Here is a 17,130-nt window from a genome sequence, read left to right as displayed (position 1 = left end):
GGGGATCTAAGACTGTTTGCCTGGCAGCCTCCTTAACTCAGTATCTGTTGGAGTTCAAGTCCTACTTGCTTCCAAAACATCTTCCAAGTGTAACCTAAGCAATATCTGGGACAGTGTTCCAAGTACAAACGTTCGAATCACAAAGTAGTCCTCTCATACAAACTATTGACTAGTTCGCATTTTTTTACTGTGCTGTGTGGACTGCTTCATATGACAGCCTAGGACTGATGAGTACTAAAATTCCTGGAGAAGACGGCTATGCTTCTCCTCCTTGTGTGGCAAAATGGGATTTCAAAGCCTCCAACAGATGGTTCCATCATCTGCTGGCCCAGCTAAGTTTCCTCCCAACAACTCTCAAGGTAAAAGGAAAGAAGGGGTGGGGGGCAGATAAAGGCAACGGCAAGCAAGAGAGAATTCTCGGTAAAAGAAAGCAACATCCCTGCATTCAGGGCCTTCCTACACCACATTATCTTCTTCTCCCACAAGCTTCGCTTTGTTCCCAATAGGCCAACATTCTAAATCAGCTGAAACACATCACTTCTTCACCAGGAGGAAATGTGGAGTTCCAGGATATGCAGAGCTGTGATCATGCAGACTTCAGCTAAGTCAACAAGTTCTGCCAGTAGCTCACTCAGTCACTCCCTTTGCTGGTTCTAAGTCTTGAACTTAGAATCAAATTGCTATTTGCTAGATTCCTTGAGAAAAGATGTCATTTCCTGTAATACAGAGTCTGGCTCCATTTCTGACATTTGACTGCTGACAGTTTTCAGGCCCCACCACTCCCCACCTTCCCCTTCTACCCCCATCTAGGCAAGCTGATAAGAAAGCCTGGGGCCCCCTCCTTTGGCACTGGCAGGAAGTTCAAACCATCCAGGTCCAGGGGGGCAAGGAAGGAAGCCCTCGACCAGCCCCAACCCCTAATCATGCAAAAGCCAAGCCAGTCTCCTTTCCCCGCTCTCTCAAGACACTTTTGGACCGGAGAGTCTGCCTGCTCTCCCCCAAAAGCTTTACCATGTCAATACTTAACCTTTTCTTACTCTCTGGGTGTATAGTGAGGTCTCATCAGGCTGACACGTGAACCACACTTTGTGTGGGTCCATCCCACCTCTGTACAGTGGCAATAGCATTTCCCAAAGTAAAAGATCCTGTATACTCCTTTCGACCTTCATCCAAAGATGCATGGTGCATCAACTCCACCAATGTCTCCCTTGACTCTGGCCATGAGAAACCTCTCAGTTTCTCACCAATAAAGCAAGCCTAGTGCAGCTGCAAACCAGTATGCATTAGGAAGCAGAGGCTGAGGACAGGTGCCCATTCCACTCCTAACTAACCAGACAATTCTAGACAATGTCACTGCCATTTCTGAGTCTCATTTCCCTTACCTATTAAAGAAATGTAACAGAACACCCTCTGGGCCTAACTAGTAAGATCATGGTAAGGATCGAACGGGGCAGGATGTGGAACAGCGCTCTGCAAGCCATCCTGACCCACATGTTCTAACTCCCCCGGCACGTCCTAGGCTCCATCTCCCTCGTCCAACACTCAGCTCTGCCCTTCTACTGTCCTTCTAGCTCCCTGCTCAAATAGCAAAACCCTCCTAACTTTTCTCAACACACATACACCCCACCCTAGCCAAAGAAGCAACCATAGAGGGCTCTGGTAACCTCTTCCAGGAAGTCACCCAATATAGACAACTTAGCACCAGCACTCTATTCTCACAAATTCTCCCAAAAATCGTTTCTTCTTTTATATTGTAAAACAGTCAAGATCACACCCACCAAAGCCAACCAAAAAGACACAGGCTCTCATCACACAGAAGTCAGAATTCTGGAAAACTCATATCTACCACCAAGAGCTTGAAAGCTTCCCAATAATTAAGACTTTTCTAAGGAGGTCAGAGATGACATTAGCAAATGTGATTTTAGACAGAATAATGAAATGAGTCAATATTTGGAAGATCTGCATAACTCAGTGAACCAATACTTTTCCAAATGACAAAGCATGATGACACAAAATCTTGCATGTGGTAACAGGTCCATTTAAAGTATGACAGATCAATAAACTTTAATATAAATGATTTCAGATTCCACAGTGCAACTAGCCTTTAACAAACTACCATTTGTCACGTTTTGAGGTAGTGTCAAAGAATATTTATGTTATCTCAAAAGTCTGTAAAACAATACTCCTTTCTTTTCCAATCACATCTGTGTAAGGCTGAATTTTCTTCACATAGTTTCACAAAGCAACATAGCACAAAAGACTGATACAGAAGCACATATGAGGTTCTTGCTGCTTCCTACTAACCAGATATTAAAGATATAAAAGAAATGTAAGGTAATGCTACTCTTCCCACTTAATTTTTTGTTTTGAGGATTTTTTTAAATAAAAATGTATGTTAACATATAATGGTTACATTATAATGTTATTTTAAAAATTAGTATGTTTTAATTACAAGTTTTAATTTCTAATATAACTCTCTACAGACATAAAAATTCTTCTCTACAACTTCTGTTATTGAGATGTAATTCACACACCATCAAATTCACCAATTAAATATGTACAGTCATGCTTGCTTAATGACAGGGGTATGTTCTGAGAAATGTATTGTTAGGTAATTTTGTTGCTGTGCAAACGTCATAGAGTGTACTTACGCAAACCTAGACAGTCATAGCCTACTTCACACTTGGTTATATGGGACAGCCTGTGGTTCATAGACTACAAATCTGTACAACATGTTAATGCCCTGAATACTATAGGCAATTGTAATACAATGCTAAGTACTTGTGTATCTAAACATAGAAAAGGTACAGTAAACATATGGTATAAAAGATTAAAAATGGTACACCTACACAGGGTACCAATCATGCATGGAGCTTGCAGGACTAGAAGTTGCTCTAGGTCAGTCAGCGAGTGAGTGGTGAGTGAATGGGAAGGCCGAGGACGTTACCATATACTACTGTCAACTTTATAAACACTGTACACTTAGGCTACACTAAATATATATATATTTTTTAAAAAAGTAATTATACTATGACATTACGGCGACACTTGGCGATAGAAATTTCTCAGTTCCACTATAATCTTATGGGACCACCGACGCATATGCAGTCAATCCTTGACCAAAACATCATTATGTGGTGCCTAACTATACAATTTAGTGGTTTTTTAGTACATTCACAAAGTTGTACAACCATCACTGCTACATAATTCCAAAACATTTTCATTACCCTAAAAAGAAACCCAAACCCTTTAGCAGTCACTCCCATCCTCTTCTCCCCCGACCTCTGGCAACTACTAACCTACTTCCTGTCTCTATTAGATTTCCCTGTTCTGGACATTTCACATAAGTGAAATCGTAATATATGTGGCTTTTTATGACTGGCGTCTTTCACTTACCATAATGTTTTAAAGGTTCACCCATGTTGTACCAGGTTATCACTACTTCCCTCCTTTTAACGGCTAAATAATACAGGCTGAGCATCCCTCATCTGAAATGCTTAGGACCAGAAATGTTCCAGATTAAAGGTTTTTTCGGATTTGGGAACATGTGCATTATATGCTTATCAGCTGGCCATCCCTTAAACGAAAATCCAAAATCTGAAATGCTCCAATGAGCGTCTCCTTCGAGCATCATGTTGGCACTCAAAGTTTTAGATTTTGGAGCATTTCTGATTTTGGATTTTCAGATTAGGGATGCTCAACCTGTATCCCATTGTATGGATATACCACATTTTGTTTATCCATTCATCCACTGATGGACATTTGAGTTGTCTTCACCTTTTGGCTATCACGAATAATGCTGTGTACATTTGGGTATACATTTTTGTATAAACATGTTTTCAGTTATCTTTGGCATACACCTAAGAGTGGCACTGCTGGGTCATATGGTAACCTCATGTTTAACTTTTTGACGAACTATCAAACTGTTTTCCTCAGTGGCTGTACCATTTTATACCAGCAATGTACGAGAGTTTCAATACTTTTTAACACTATACATGGTGTCCTGTGACCAAAAAGTTTAATAACTGCTGTGTCAGGTTGTGGGCTGCTGAGATAAAAGTCCCCTTCCTTGTGAGGTCATCATGTGCTACCAAAGCTCAGGCTTAGAGACACAGTATCTGAGCCACGACCCCTCAGAGCTTCCAAGGCACAGTACAGGGAATGGCTTTACTGCACCCAGCCCACCCCAGGTATGAGCAGTCCTCCTTTCGGTGTCTTCCACTGGTGCCTGGGACTCTCAAGCCACAATGCCCACCACTCTGTTCTCACCCTCTTTTACTTTCCACCTCAGTGTGTCTTCTCTTCCTCTTGCTTCTGCTGAGCTCCTCACCGCACACCTGTCAGGTCATCACGCCTTCACCTCTTCTCCCTTCCTGATGATAAGAATCTGCTTCACCTATAGCCACAATTTCTCTCTGTGCTGAGAGAAAGAATCCCAAGGTTAGACCCTCTGTGAGTGAGGTCTGCAATATTTATTACATCTGTGAAGCAGCGAAAACTAAGACTTCCCTATACTGAGCAAGCCTCAGATGACTTCTGGAGAGAACAGTTTCCCTGAACTTCAGTACCCTAACAAAATTCAAACAAGATGACTCAATACTTAGAACATTTCCCCATAACCTGTGAATACATTACCTCATATAGCAAAAGGGAATTAAGGCTGCAGATGGAATTAAAGCTGCTAATCTGCTGGTTTCAAGGTAGAGAGATGAGCCCAGATTTTCCAGGTGGACCCAACATAATCACAAGGATTCTAAAAAGGGAGGCAGGAGAGCCAGAGAGAGAAGATGTGAGAAGAACTCCATCTACCACTGCTGGCTTTAAAGATGGAGGAAGGGCCTGAAGCCAAGGAATGTGAGAAACTTCTAGAAGCAAGGAAAAGGCAAGAAAATAGATTCTCCCCTAGAGCCCACAACGGGAAACACAGCCTACTGAAAGCCTGATTTCTGCCCACCGAGTCCTGTATCAGACCGCCAACCTACAGCACTATACAATAGTAAATGTGTGTTGTTTACACCACTAACTGTGGTAATTTGTTATGGCATCAGTAGAAAATTAACACAGTGTAAGTCCTCCTTTAAAAAAAATATATGGCCGGGCGCAGTGGCTCACACCTGTAATCCCAGCACTTTGGGAGGCCGAGACGGGAGGATCACGAGGTCAGGAGATCGAGACCATCCTGGCTAACATGGTGAAACCCCGTCTCTACTAAAACACACACACACAAAACTAGCCGGGCAAGGTGGCGGGCGCCTGTAGTCACTCAGAAGGCTGGAGGCAGGGCGAACGCGTAAACCCGGAGGCGGAGCTGCAGTGAGGCGGAGATCGGCGGCGCATGCAGCCCTGCCTGGGCAACAGAGCGAGACTACCGTGTCAAAAAAAAAAATTAATAATATATATATATATATATACTTTAAAGAATCGCCCCCTTCCTAGTCTCATACCCCAACTAATTTCATAAGATAGAGGCCCTGACCTGGCCACACTCTTTCCCCTTGAGATTGTCAACTTCCTTTCTTACAGTCTGAGAACGCTTACTCTTAAACCCTTTTTTCCATCAAATGACAAGCATCCGAGAAGCTGCTTAGTATCACTTAGTGGCAAGTGTTGATAATTCGCCTCTGCCTTCTCTGCATCCTCACTTTAACAATCCAAAATTTCTTCCATGGGCAATTACTTCATTTTCCACCCCCTTTTTTGCCACTATCTTTAACATATTTACCCTACTTTTCAGAGACACATATATTAGAATCACTAGTATGCTATAAATATAAAATGATCCAGATTTATATTCATAAACATGGACACACCTGACAAACCAAGAAACAGTTCACAAAGACCACAGCTGCATGGCCATTCCATGAAATACTTTTAACTGGCTCAATGAGGAAACCATATTCCACCTGCAACTGTAAAACATCTCCATACAATATCTTGGTTGAAAGTGTCATTTGTCCCTAGTCTCTACAACAAATAAGACATTTTACAGCACTAAAAATTAATATGTACTCATTTATCACAAAGATGAATGAGAGATAAAACCCCTGTGACTGGCCGTGGAGATCAACAGGGCACTCTGATGAAACATTTATATTGGTTTGTCAAGTTCTCCTAGAGCAAGCTTCTTTTCCTGTTTTCTATGAGGAAGCATCTGTGTTCCTACTAAGAAACTGAAAGGATCAGCTACCCAGAAACAATGTCATATGCATTAAAAATTAATTTTAAAAAAATTAACCCCACGGTATCATTCCCTCTCTGGCTTCGTAAACTATATAATATGTACACTTCACACAACTGCTGCACTAAAACTTCTAGGCCTCCCCATTTGTTCCACAAAGGAAAGGGTCAAAAAAAATAAATCATTAAATATGTCCAGAGTTCTGTGGGCAAAAACAATGCAAAGGGGCTTTAATTGGGAAAATTAATGCTATAAGCTGCACTGCTTGCTATAAATGTTATGAACACCTTATTATGCGTCATTTCTAACCAGTTCCCAATCTTTAAAAAACTGTACAAAATGATACTTCCTTCTATGCAATTAACGTGAAAAAAGTTATTTGTATGGGGCACTTTAGAAAACAAGTTAATACAGTTGACCTTTGAACAACTCAGGGGTTAGGAGAAACAACCCCTTCATGGAGTTGAAAATCTGTGTAACTTCTGACTCCCCAAAAACTTAACTAATAGCCGACTGTTGACTGCAACCCTTACCTATAACACAGTTGATTAATATATGTTTTATATATGTATATACCATATTCATACAACAGAGTAAGCTACTGAAAAGAAACTGCTATTAAGAAAAATCATAAGGAAGAGAAAACAGATTTACTATTCATTAAGTGAAAGTGGATCATTATAAAGGTCTTCATCCTAGGCATCCTCAGGCTGAAGGCAGATGAGGAAGAAGAGGGGTTGCTTTTGCTGTCTCCAGGGGAGCAGAGGCGTAAGAAAATCCATGCATAAGTGGACCCAGTTATAAGAGGTATGCTGTTCCTCTTTACTATATATATATAGAGATCCATGTTAGAAATACAAAGTAAAGTACACCATCCTTGCCCTCAACATAAATGGGGTGGGAGGTGAGCACACTCCTCCACTACTCACCATCCATCCAGGTGTTCAACCCAACACTGCTGGGTGGCAAGGAATCCACTGCTGACGGCTACAGCATGGTCTACTAAGCACCTACAACGGAGTCAGGCCTAGGTCAAATGCTTTACAGGCTTTGTCTCGTTTATTCTCTTAACAGCTTTAAGAAGTAGGTTTCATTATCCCCACTCTGTAAATCAATTAAGTGAATAAAGAGACAGGATGCAATCACCCAAAACCGCATCAGGAAGAAGCAGGGCCAGGATTCAAACTCAAGTCTTCCTGACTCAGGCTTGTCTTCTGATACTTCATGAAAGTTTTCTTACATTTTATTACATTTAAAATTATCCCTACATTTTAAAATCCTTTCAGTTTACAATTTAGCAAAGGAAATAAGAGTATGAATAAAAATAACCACAACTGGCCAGGTGTGGTGGCTCACGCCTATAATCCCAGCACTTTGGGAGGCTGAGGCAGGTGGATAACCTGAGGTCAGGAGTTTTGAGACCAGCCTGGCCAACACGGTGAAACCCTGTCTCTACTAAAACTACAAAAATTAGCCAGGTGTGGTGGCAGGCACCTGTAATGCCAGCTACTCAGGAGGCTGAGGCAGGAGAATCACTTGAACCCGGGAGGCAGAGGTTACAGTGAGCTGAGATCGCGCCATTGCACTCCAGCCTGGGCAACAAGAGCGAAACTCCATCTCAAAAATAAATAAATAAATAAAAATGACCACAACTGTAAGCAGTAGCTCTCTATGAAATGGGATACACAGTTAACCGACATAGAACAGACACAAAGAAGAAAAGTGGGGCAGGAAGGGCTGATGCCCCGCAAAAGCACAAGCCAGAGTGAGCAAAGGCACGTAATCGGGAAACAATGTAGGGAGTGCTCAGAGAATGACAAGTGGAACAGAGAGTCTGAGAGGGCCAAGAGTGAGAGAAAGGCCAGAGCTGGCTGAGCCACACTTCATGCATGACCTCTGCATATCCTGGAAGGCCCAGGGCTGATCCCAGGGACTCAGAGTGAATCATCTAAGGCTTGTGAACACAGGACTAAGACCACAGAACACTGACTTTTGGAAGAGTAATCTTTGCAGAAACAATTCAGGCTGGCCCATGTGCACTGCTAACACATGCAACTCCTCTCCTAATCGGCAGAAAAAAATGAAGCCACCTGAATGCAGCCACTCCTCCTGCTGTCCCCTCCTCTCCTTCCTGTCAGGGTTAATGGGATCCCTGAAGTACCCTCATCCTTTCCCTCCTCCTCCATAGTGACTCCTTTCATTATTTTGGATCTCTCCCTCTAACCTGGCTTCATCCTCTGAGACTTCAAAGCACATATGCATCCGCCAGTTGGGGGAAAATGTAAATATAAAACACAGTACCTGACTTTTCACACCCCAGTCTCACACAGGAGTGGTCTGCCCTTGTTGCTGCATCCTTTGTAATCTTGAATGTCAGCAATTCGGCTTCTGTCCCCATTGAAATCTTTCAGAAACACACCAGGCTGCCATCAATCACTCATCAAATGCAATGAAACTTGCTCAGTCTTCATGGACTTGCTTGAGAACTCAAAACTGCTGATCATCCTCCTCATCTTGAAGTTCTTTCCTCCTCTGACTTCTGTGGCTGCTTCTTTTGGTTCCTGCACCAGCTCTGACCACCCTTCTTGGTTTTCGCTTCTCCCCATGCCTCACAGACATAAGTGCCACATGGCTCAGGGCCTCCACCCTGTGCCCCAGCTTCCCATGCCATGGGAACAGTTACAGCATCTCTACTGTGTCCCAGTCCTCCTCCCAAGCTGAGGCCTTATGTTAAAACTGTAGGGAGGATGAAAGTACCTGTCACCAACAGCCAGATTTGGTTGGAAAGGTCAGTATGAGAAATTAGAAAGGCAGGTGGAGGTGAGATCATGGAGAACCTTACATACAAGGGAAAGTCAGTGAAGGTGACTGAGAAGGAAAGTGACTTGTTCAAAGGAGTGTGGATGGATGACTAGCCTGGAAGGATTGTGAAAGATGGACCTAAAAGCAAAGAGACTAAGGCAAGGAAGACAATTAATCCAGCCTCAGTAAATCAAGGCAGGAACTAGTGTGGCCACAATTGAAACAGAAAGGAAGGGGAGGTCTCTTGAGAGTCCAAGTTAAATAACAAAGAAGCATCAGCTGATACAATGTCCAGGTCACCTCTCACCAGTCAGTCACTACACAGGTATCACATTGCTTCCGTATCCCAGCGCTGGGCTGGGCGGTGGTACTACCAACATGATCCATACAGTCCCTGCTTTGAAGGGACACACAGGCTACACAGAGAAGTCAAGAAAAGAAATCCAGCCCTCTTAAAACCATTTCGAAGAACAGCAAGTAAAATAACCCAACAGACAATCAATAATGAATAGGTTTTAAGAGTTTTATCCCAGCTGGGCACAGTGGCCCACACCTGCAATCCCAGCACTTCGGGAGGCCGAGGCAAGCGGATCATGGGGTCAGGAGATCGAGACCATCCTGGCTAACACGGTGAAACCCTGTCTCTACTAAAACTACAAAAAATTAGCCGGGTGTAGTGGCAGGCGCCTGTAGTCCCAGCTACTCGGGAGGCTGAGGCAAGAGAATGGTGTGAATCTGAGAGGTGAAGCTTGCAGTGAGCCAAGATCGCCCCACTGTACTCCAGCTTGGGCGAAAGTGCAAGACTCCATCTCAAAAAAAAAAAAATTGTTTTATTCAAGATCAGATACTTAACCAAAGGAAGAAAAGTAGTAATTGGGAAAATATGAGGCACTTCATACTATCTGCCTAGTCTCTGGAATAACTGCACACAATAAAAACAGAGCCAGAGAAGATTCCTAGTCATTATCATCCAAGGTCTATAGTTAGCTACAGTTATAATGACAATGTTCAATATAGTTCAATGTTCAATAGACTTCATACTTAAGTCTGTTTCCAGGCACAGAGCAAGTATACATATAAACACCAAAAGAATATGGATGAGGAACGGCCAGGCATGGTGGCTCACGCCTGTAATCCCAGCACTCTGGGAGGCCGAGGCAGGCGGATCACAAGTTCAGGAGATCAAGACCATCCTGGCTAACATGGTGAAACCCTGTCTCTACTAAAAATACAAAAAATTAGCCAGGCGTGGTGGCAGGCACCTGTAATCCCAGCTACTTGGGAGGCTGAGGCAGGAGAATGGCGTGAACCCAGGAGGCGGAGCTTGCAGTGAGCCGAGATCGAGCCACTGTACTCCCGCCTGGGCAACAAAGTGAGACTCCGTCTCAAATAAAAAAAAAAAAAAAAAAAGAATATGGATGAGGTGAGGGATCCATGGATACATCTAACAAACAATTTACTGTATATGTATATGCTTGACGGTACTCTCAAGCTCATACCCTCACCGTGAAACTCTGGAGTTACTGTGAAGCCTACACAAACTAAAGTAGTCAGTGATTCTTAAACTTTAAGGCTTACTAAAAAATGCGTGTCCTTCCATCTGATCCCTGAAAATTTAAGTAGTCATCCAGATAATTAATTCTAAAGCAGAGAATAAACAGGTCATCTTTTTAAATGTTCTTAAAAGTAGTTTACAAAATTCAGAGTTATATGAGTCTGCACTCAAATACACTTTATTAAGATATTTGGTCACCTCTAATAAAAATATTGATAAGAAATTAAAATTTATGAAGTCCAATTTACAAAATACATATTTAGATAATGTGCAGAATAAGAAACATTAAGCAGCATATTAATAGGCTTAATCTCAGAAACTTTTCCATTGCAAATTTGTATGTATCTTCAGCTCATTTAAGTGGTTGGCTCAGCACACTAATAAAAATCCTATGATAATCTCAGGCAAGATGAATTTAAATAGGAACAGCCTCAATGCAGTAGTTTTCTCAAAAAGAATGTATTAAGCCAAGAATGTATTCTCTTAATTTATATGCTCATGACTCTTACCCATAAAAAGTTGACTGGAATTTCTTCTGTGTCTTCTGAAAGCAAGAATCCAAGTTCTCAGTGATTACAAAAACAGCTGTTTAAGTCTTTCCTGAGACTACAACTTCCCTAAACTGTGTGGAGCTTTCCAAATGTGGTAACAAATCCATCACTGAAACCAAACAATGTTCATGCCCTTAACAGTTTGGCAGATTCCTCTGGCAGGAGGAAATACGGTCCAAGGTCACAGGTGGGACCTCAAGCCTCATCATCCTGCTCTGTTCCTGTCCCACTGACGCCCACACAGGAGTGGAAATCAGGACAGACACAGTCACCAGCACCTCACATACTCTTAATGAATGTTGTCTACAGTCTACTGCAAGGTCATTTTGGCCTGAATATTTATTAGTCCACAATGCTTTTTGTATGTTTAACCCTGGACTACTTCCACAGAGCAAGTAGGACAGATCTCCATGATGTAAATCACCAGGAAGTTCCTCAGAGTAACAGGCAGGTTACTGCTGCTCCTTCCTGTACACCAGAAAAGTGGAGAAACTGAAAAACTTCTGAAGCCAAATAGTGATAAGATCTCAGAAGTGAACAGTGGAAGTACAGAGACCCTGCTCACTAGGCCCAGCCCCACCCTGCCAGCCTCACCTCCTCGGGTACCTCTGAGCACTGGTTAAGGAAAGCCAAGGAAAAGGAACTCTGCAGACCCTCTGAGGATCTATCTCTGATTTAGGACTCTTCACATCAGAAAGCCGCTACCTTATTCCCAAGTTGGAAGGGCACTCCTATGCCACACCGCCCACCCCATAGCAGTCTGCCCTGATGCCTGGGGCCGGGCTGTAGAGCAGTCAATGCCCGAGGGAGTCACCCAGGCGGACACCCCCAGGAGGAGTCACTGTGTCTCTGGAGAGCACTCCAAAAACACCACGAAATGTGGATGCGAACAGTCCAATCTGGGAATGGTTTCACTAGCAGAGGTGTGCCTGTGACATCTGAACAGTAAAAAATGACAACTGCCATGTACCACATACATGAGAATAACAACATGAGCACTTGGTAGCAGATAAAGAGTAGCAAAAAAGTTTAAGATAATTTTACATTAGAAAAACTAATAAAAGCCTACCAGTTCTGCTGAAAATGCTTTTTCCCCCTGCAAATTAAAAAAGATTATGATTATTCCATTTTAATGCAAAGCAGTTTCTGCAAATGAAAAACACTGGGCAGCCGGGCGCGGTGGCTCAAGCCTGTAATCCCAGCACTTTGGGAGGCCGAGACGGGCGGATCACGAGGTCAGGAGATCGAGACCATCCTGGCTAACACTGTGAAACCCCGTCTCTACTAAAAAAAAAAAAATTACAAAAAACTAGCCAGGTGTGGTGGCGGGCGCCTGTAGTCCCAGCTACTCGGGAGGCTGAGGCAGGAGAATGGCGTGAACCCGGGAGGCAGAGCTTGCAGTGAGCTGAGATCCGGCCACTAAACTCCAGCCCGGGCAACAGAGTGAGACTCCGTCTCAAAAAAAAAAAAAAAAAAAGAAAAGAAAACACTGGGACACAGTCCACAAATTAATACTAGAGCTGAGGATGGAACCTGAAGCCCAGAAAACTGAAAGAGACTCACCGAAGGTCATGCAGCTAAAGACTAAGCACACATTATGTCAGGTCTCCAGATTTCTGGGCAGGTGTTTTTCCACTACAAAGCTGATTTCCCAAATAAGCAGCTCTCATTGTTCTAACAACCTCCAGGCAGAAAGACTCCATGGCCTCAACTGTAATCAATTCCAGACTCTATCCAATCTTTCCAGAGTTTCCTAGCATAAGAACCTAAATCGTTCTTCAGAGAATTTTAACTCATTTCTAACAGCCTTCCAAGTATGAGCCAAACATCTTAAGCCAGCATTTACAGTCCAAAGTTTTTAAAGAGGTGTGGGAGAGGGGCAGTATGTATGTGACTACTTCTTGTGCCTCATTACTCAGGAGTGTAGACAAAATTAGAGTCAAAACTGACTCCCACAAAAGTCAGTTTTGTTAAATGAAATATTTCACTTCCGGTAATTCAGACATGACTTTTTCAGGTTTGGGAAAATTACTTTTGTTTAACTGCAGACCTGCAATAGTCTCTAAGGGGAAGAGGCACTGACATGGGCGCACACTGACAATCCTACCCAGTTCCCAAAGACGCTGCTCCAGGCAGCGGCAGGAAGGTGTGCTCTCACACCGTGACTTCTATGGCGGAGGCCACCCTGGGAAGGCAGCCGCATTCAGATCTGCATTCCAGAGAGGTTTAACCTGTTCCAACTTTTAAAGTGTCTGTTTTATTCCATAAAATCCATGCGATGTAGGCCCATGTTATCTCACAAGAAATGACCTTTACCTAACAATAGTATTAATAATAACTAATATTTATTGAGCACATTTACTTTGTACCAAGCATTTTATCTTATTTCATTTTATACCAAAACAATTCTACGAGGTAGACATTTTTACTGTCCCATTTTACAGAGAAGGAAGATAGGAACCAGGCCCAAGGCTCCCAGCTAGTGTGTGGTGGAAAAGGGATTCTAACCCACTCTGGGACTGGAGAGATCCAGCCCTGACCGCTGACTCTTCCTTCCTTTCACTGGTAACTTCCACAAGGGTAACAACAGCCAAAAACACTGGGAAGTGTCCCTGTCTCCAGACAGGAATTCTGGTTTCCCTCCTTTTAGACTCCCTTCCAACAATATATCCTACTCACTCATACCCAATGAAACACCTTGAAACTCCAACTTTATTACATCACTGCCTTGCTGAGAAATCTTCCTCCCTGCCTCAAGAGTAAAGCTCAAATGCCCCAGCCACCATGTGGCCTCGGCCAATGTCTTCATCTGAGGCAAACCTTTCTCAGAATCTTCTCTGTGCCTGGAAGGTGCATCCTCTCCTTTTCATCAAAATTAACGAGGTTCCCAGGCTCAGCTTGAACCCTGTCCCTCCCACCAATTCTCCCCCATGGACGTGGGTCAGGCAGCCTGCACCACTCCAGGACACTCTCCGTGGGTGCCTGGACACATCTCTACAGCCACACTGAACTCAGCAATGTACGAAGAGCACGGCACAGGGCCAGGACTCGATAGGTCCACAATATACGTTAATCCATTTGCCTCTTCCACCTTCTATCATTATAAAGATTTCTTGTTTCATGACTTTTCATTATATATCTTACTTCTCACATAAACTCTCTATTCCCTGATAAGCAAGCAGTGTTATTCCCATCTTTATATAACCCTACATTCTGCACATGTCCAGTACCTGTTGAAAGAGAAAATCTGATTTTCACCATCAATTCTAAAGCTTGAGAATTTTGTCTCCTTGCCAGTAGCCAGCCATACACTGTCCCAGATTAACATGTTAGTACAGCTCCATTCCCACAATTTTAAAATTACTTTTTAAAAAATGCGGGCCACTTTTTCAAGAAACCTCTGAACTTGAAACCTCTCTCAAAACTAAGATAAGACAGCATCCTAACACAAGTGTGAAAGAACAGAGGCCTCCTTTGGTCCCAAATTTAAAATAAGCACCTATCTTCAAGACCAGCCTAGAAACACTGACCACAGATACTCAGCTAAATCCAGCAGATTAGCCTGGGCTCACGAAAAATACATCACTGTGCACAGACGGGGCTGTCACTATCAGAGAGGGCAGCAGCACTGCCACGCAGGTAGGGAACACAAGGGCCCCTGTTCTATAGTTGGTGAAGAGAGAGCTGAAAGGCCCCAGACTTGCCATCCAAGGGAACAAGCCACGCAAAAGGCAGCATGAAGAACTGCAGGCAGAGAGGTTGCTGATGGGACCTCCCAGAAGCCCTGCCTAATGAGCCTCAACCCCACCCATGGGGGCCCCTTCTGGACCACCCTCAGCCCATGCCAACCCAAGGAAGCCAAATATCAAACACACCACATTCAAGGCCACTTAATTTTTGCCCTGAACAGAAAGAATAGACAGAAGAGTGTGAGATGCTGCCTTAAAGCACCCTTTGTGTAAACACACAACCCCAAAGTGTTTCTCACTGATTATCTGTCACAAACACCAATTTAGAGGGTAAATTGGTACAACCTGGTGGGGGAGAGTGCTTGGCAGCAGGTGGCACTTTTGGAGTGTGCATTAAACAACCCATCACTACAAAACCCTAAATATATTCCTACCCTTTGACTTGGCTAGGAATTTCCTAAGTCACAAAACGAAGATATGTCCCCAAAATGTATGTGCATGATCAGTCTTCCTGAATTTGTAGGTAACATAAAAACTTTGAAAAAGGATAAACAGAAGTAAATGACTGCACATCAATAAAACAGAATACTACACAGTCATTAAAAACAATGAGACAGAAGTGTGTTTACTGACATGAAAAAATTTACGTGAAAAAAAGCAGGTTTTAAAGTGGTACCCAAAGAGTACCTCTCACAAAAGGCAACCCAAAAGCAAGGAATCAGCATGGTAACATCATTTCCACAGCAAGTCAATTAAAATGCTTATAAAGGGAATTTTATATGAGAACAACAGACAATTCAGTTATATGATAAACGTCTGTGTCCACTCCCTCCTTTTACACTTAAATTGGCATTCCAGGTGGACCATTTAAGGAATTAGCAATGGTAGCCCTCAGTCCGTGCTGCCTAATATAGAAGCCTTTAGTCACATGTGGTTATCTAAATTTATTCTATAAAATTAGGTAAGATTTAAAATTCAGTTCTTCAGTCACACTAGCTATGTTTCAAGTGTTTGCCACATGTGGCTAGTGACTGCCACATTGGACAGTGCAGATATATAACATTTCCATCATCACAGAAAGCTCTAATAACAGTGCTGCCCTAGAACAAAAAGAGTGAGTTCCAAGAGGGTAAATGGGGTGGAACTAGTGAAGACTGGAAATGCAGCCCAAATGTCCAGGTGAATGTCCACACTCAGCTACAGCATGGGCCTAGGGAAAGCAGTTGCTGAAAAACCTTGGAGTCTTCCATCTCTGTTAATACAGATAGCACTAATAACTTATAATAAACATAAATCAAGTACACAGATAATATCCTTTAAAGTTGAAATCCACAAATACCAGACTTAGTCCAATGATGCAGGAACCACACAAAGATCTGTACTATTCTTTGGAAATAAATTCAGAGCCCTTTTCCTTTTTTAAAAAAAAAAAAAAAAAAAAAAAACTCATTTCTTAAATTTAGATTCAACTCAGTATTAAAAAGTCTGATCACTCAATTTATATATGAAGCCCCAAATCACATGCTGGTGTTTCCAAAATAAAAGAATCGAATTTATTCTCAAAAAGCAAATGATTGCCATCATCTCATCAAGAAAACAAATGTGTAACAAGTCAAAATGAAATTCTGTGATATTTTTAGAAAGCCAATCACCTCATTTGGAAGCACATATTGCATGTATGTATGCAAATTGGTATCTGTCGTGTATTTTTGCATATATTCATAACACAGAAAAAGAGGTCTGCATTTACTAAACATACTCTAACAGCATCTTCATCCTCATGAGATACAGTATCAACTCTCAATTTTTCAGGTCAATGAAAATGAACAACGATTTCAACCATCCAAAGAGAAGAGAATCTCTGTCCAACCCCTACAACACATAAATCACTTATCTCTGGTTTTGCAATACACTAATAACTTTGTAGCCTTTGAGTTAGTCTAATCACTTTTCAGCTTCTTATTTGGAAATAATTTTCAGATAACAGAAGAACTGTGAAAATAGTTCAGTTCCCATATACACTTTACCCAGCTTCCTCTAAGGTTAATACCTTATATAGCTATAGTACAAGTTTCTAAACTAAAAAATTAACATTGGTACAATACTATCAACTAAAGATTTTAATTATATTTCTAACCCTTTTCACCTAATATGCTAAACTGGCAGTTTCTAAGCATACAAAGATTAAATAGAGGTAAAAGAGAAGTAACAATCTCAAAACCCATCAAAGTTAACCAAAAACATCCTAATTTGCAGTAGGTAATCCAGGAGCAGGTAACATGCAAATAAACAAGAACTTTAGCTCTTGCTGTTTATTCTCCTGCAATTTTTTATTTTTGATATTCAACATTTTTT

At 42.2% G+C, this 17,130-nt stretch overlaps 1 protein-coding gene across 5 annotated transcripts in view; it reads right to left on the bottom strand.

Annotated features, from left to right (window-relative positions):
• CCNY (cyclin Y) overlaps positions 1-17,130 on the bottom strand; it is a 322,018-nt gene that overhangs the window by 183,779 nt on the left and 121,109 nt on the right. The window contains exon 1 of one of the 5 annotated variants that reach the window (XM_017848400.1): positions 4,270-4,420. The exons of the other annotated variants lie outside the window; for them this stretch is intronic. The gene's annotated coding sequence lies outside the window, so the exon portion shown is untranslated. Of the gene's footprint in view, positions 1-4,269; positions 4,421-17,130 lie in introns of those variants that run through there. 5 annotated transcript variants of the gene reach the window in all.

Source organism: Rhinopithecus bieti, unplaced genomic scaffold, assembly GCF_001698545.2.
Source record: "Rhinopithecus bieti isolate Rb0 unplaced genomic scaffold, ASM169854v2 scaffold_30965, whole genome shotgun sequence".
Lineage (NCBI taxonomy): Eukaryota > Metazoa > Chordata > Mammalia > Primates > Cercopithecidae > Rhinopithecus > Rhinopithecus bieti.
The sequence above is the reverse complement of the archived record's forward strand: the minus strand, read 5'-3'. Positions and strand labels throughout refer to the sequence as shown.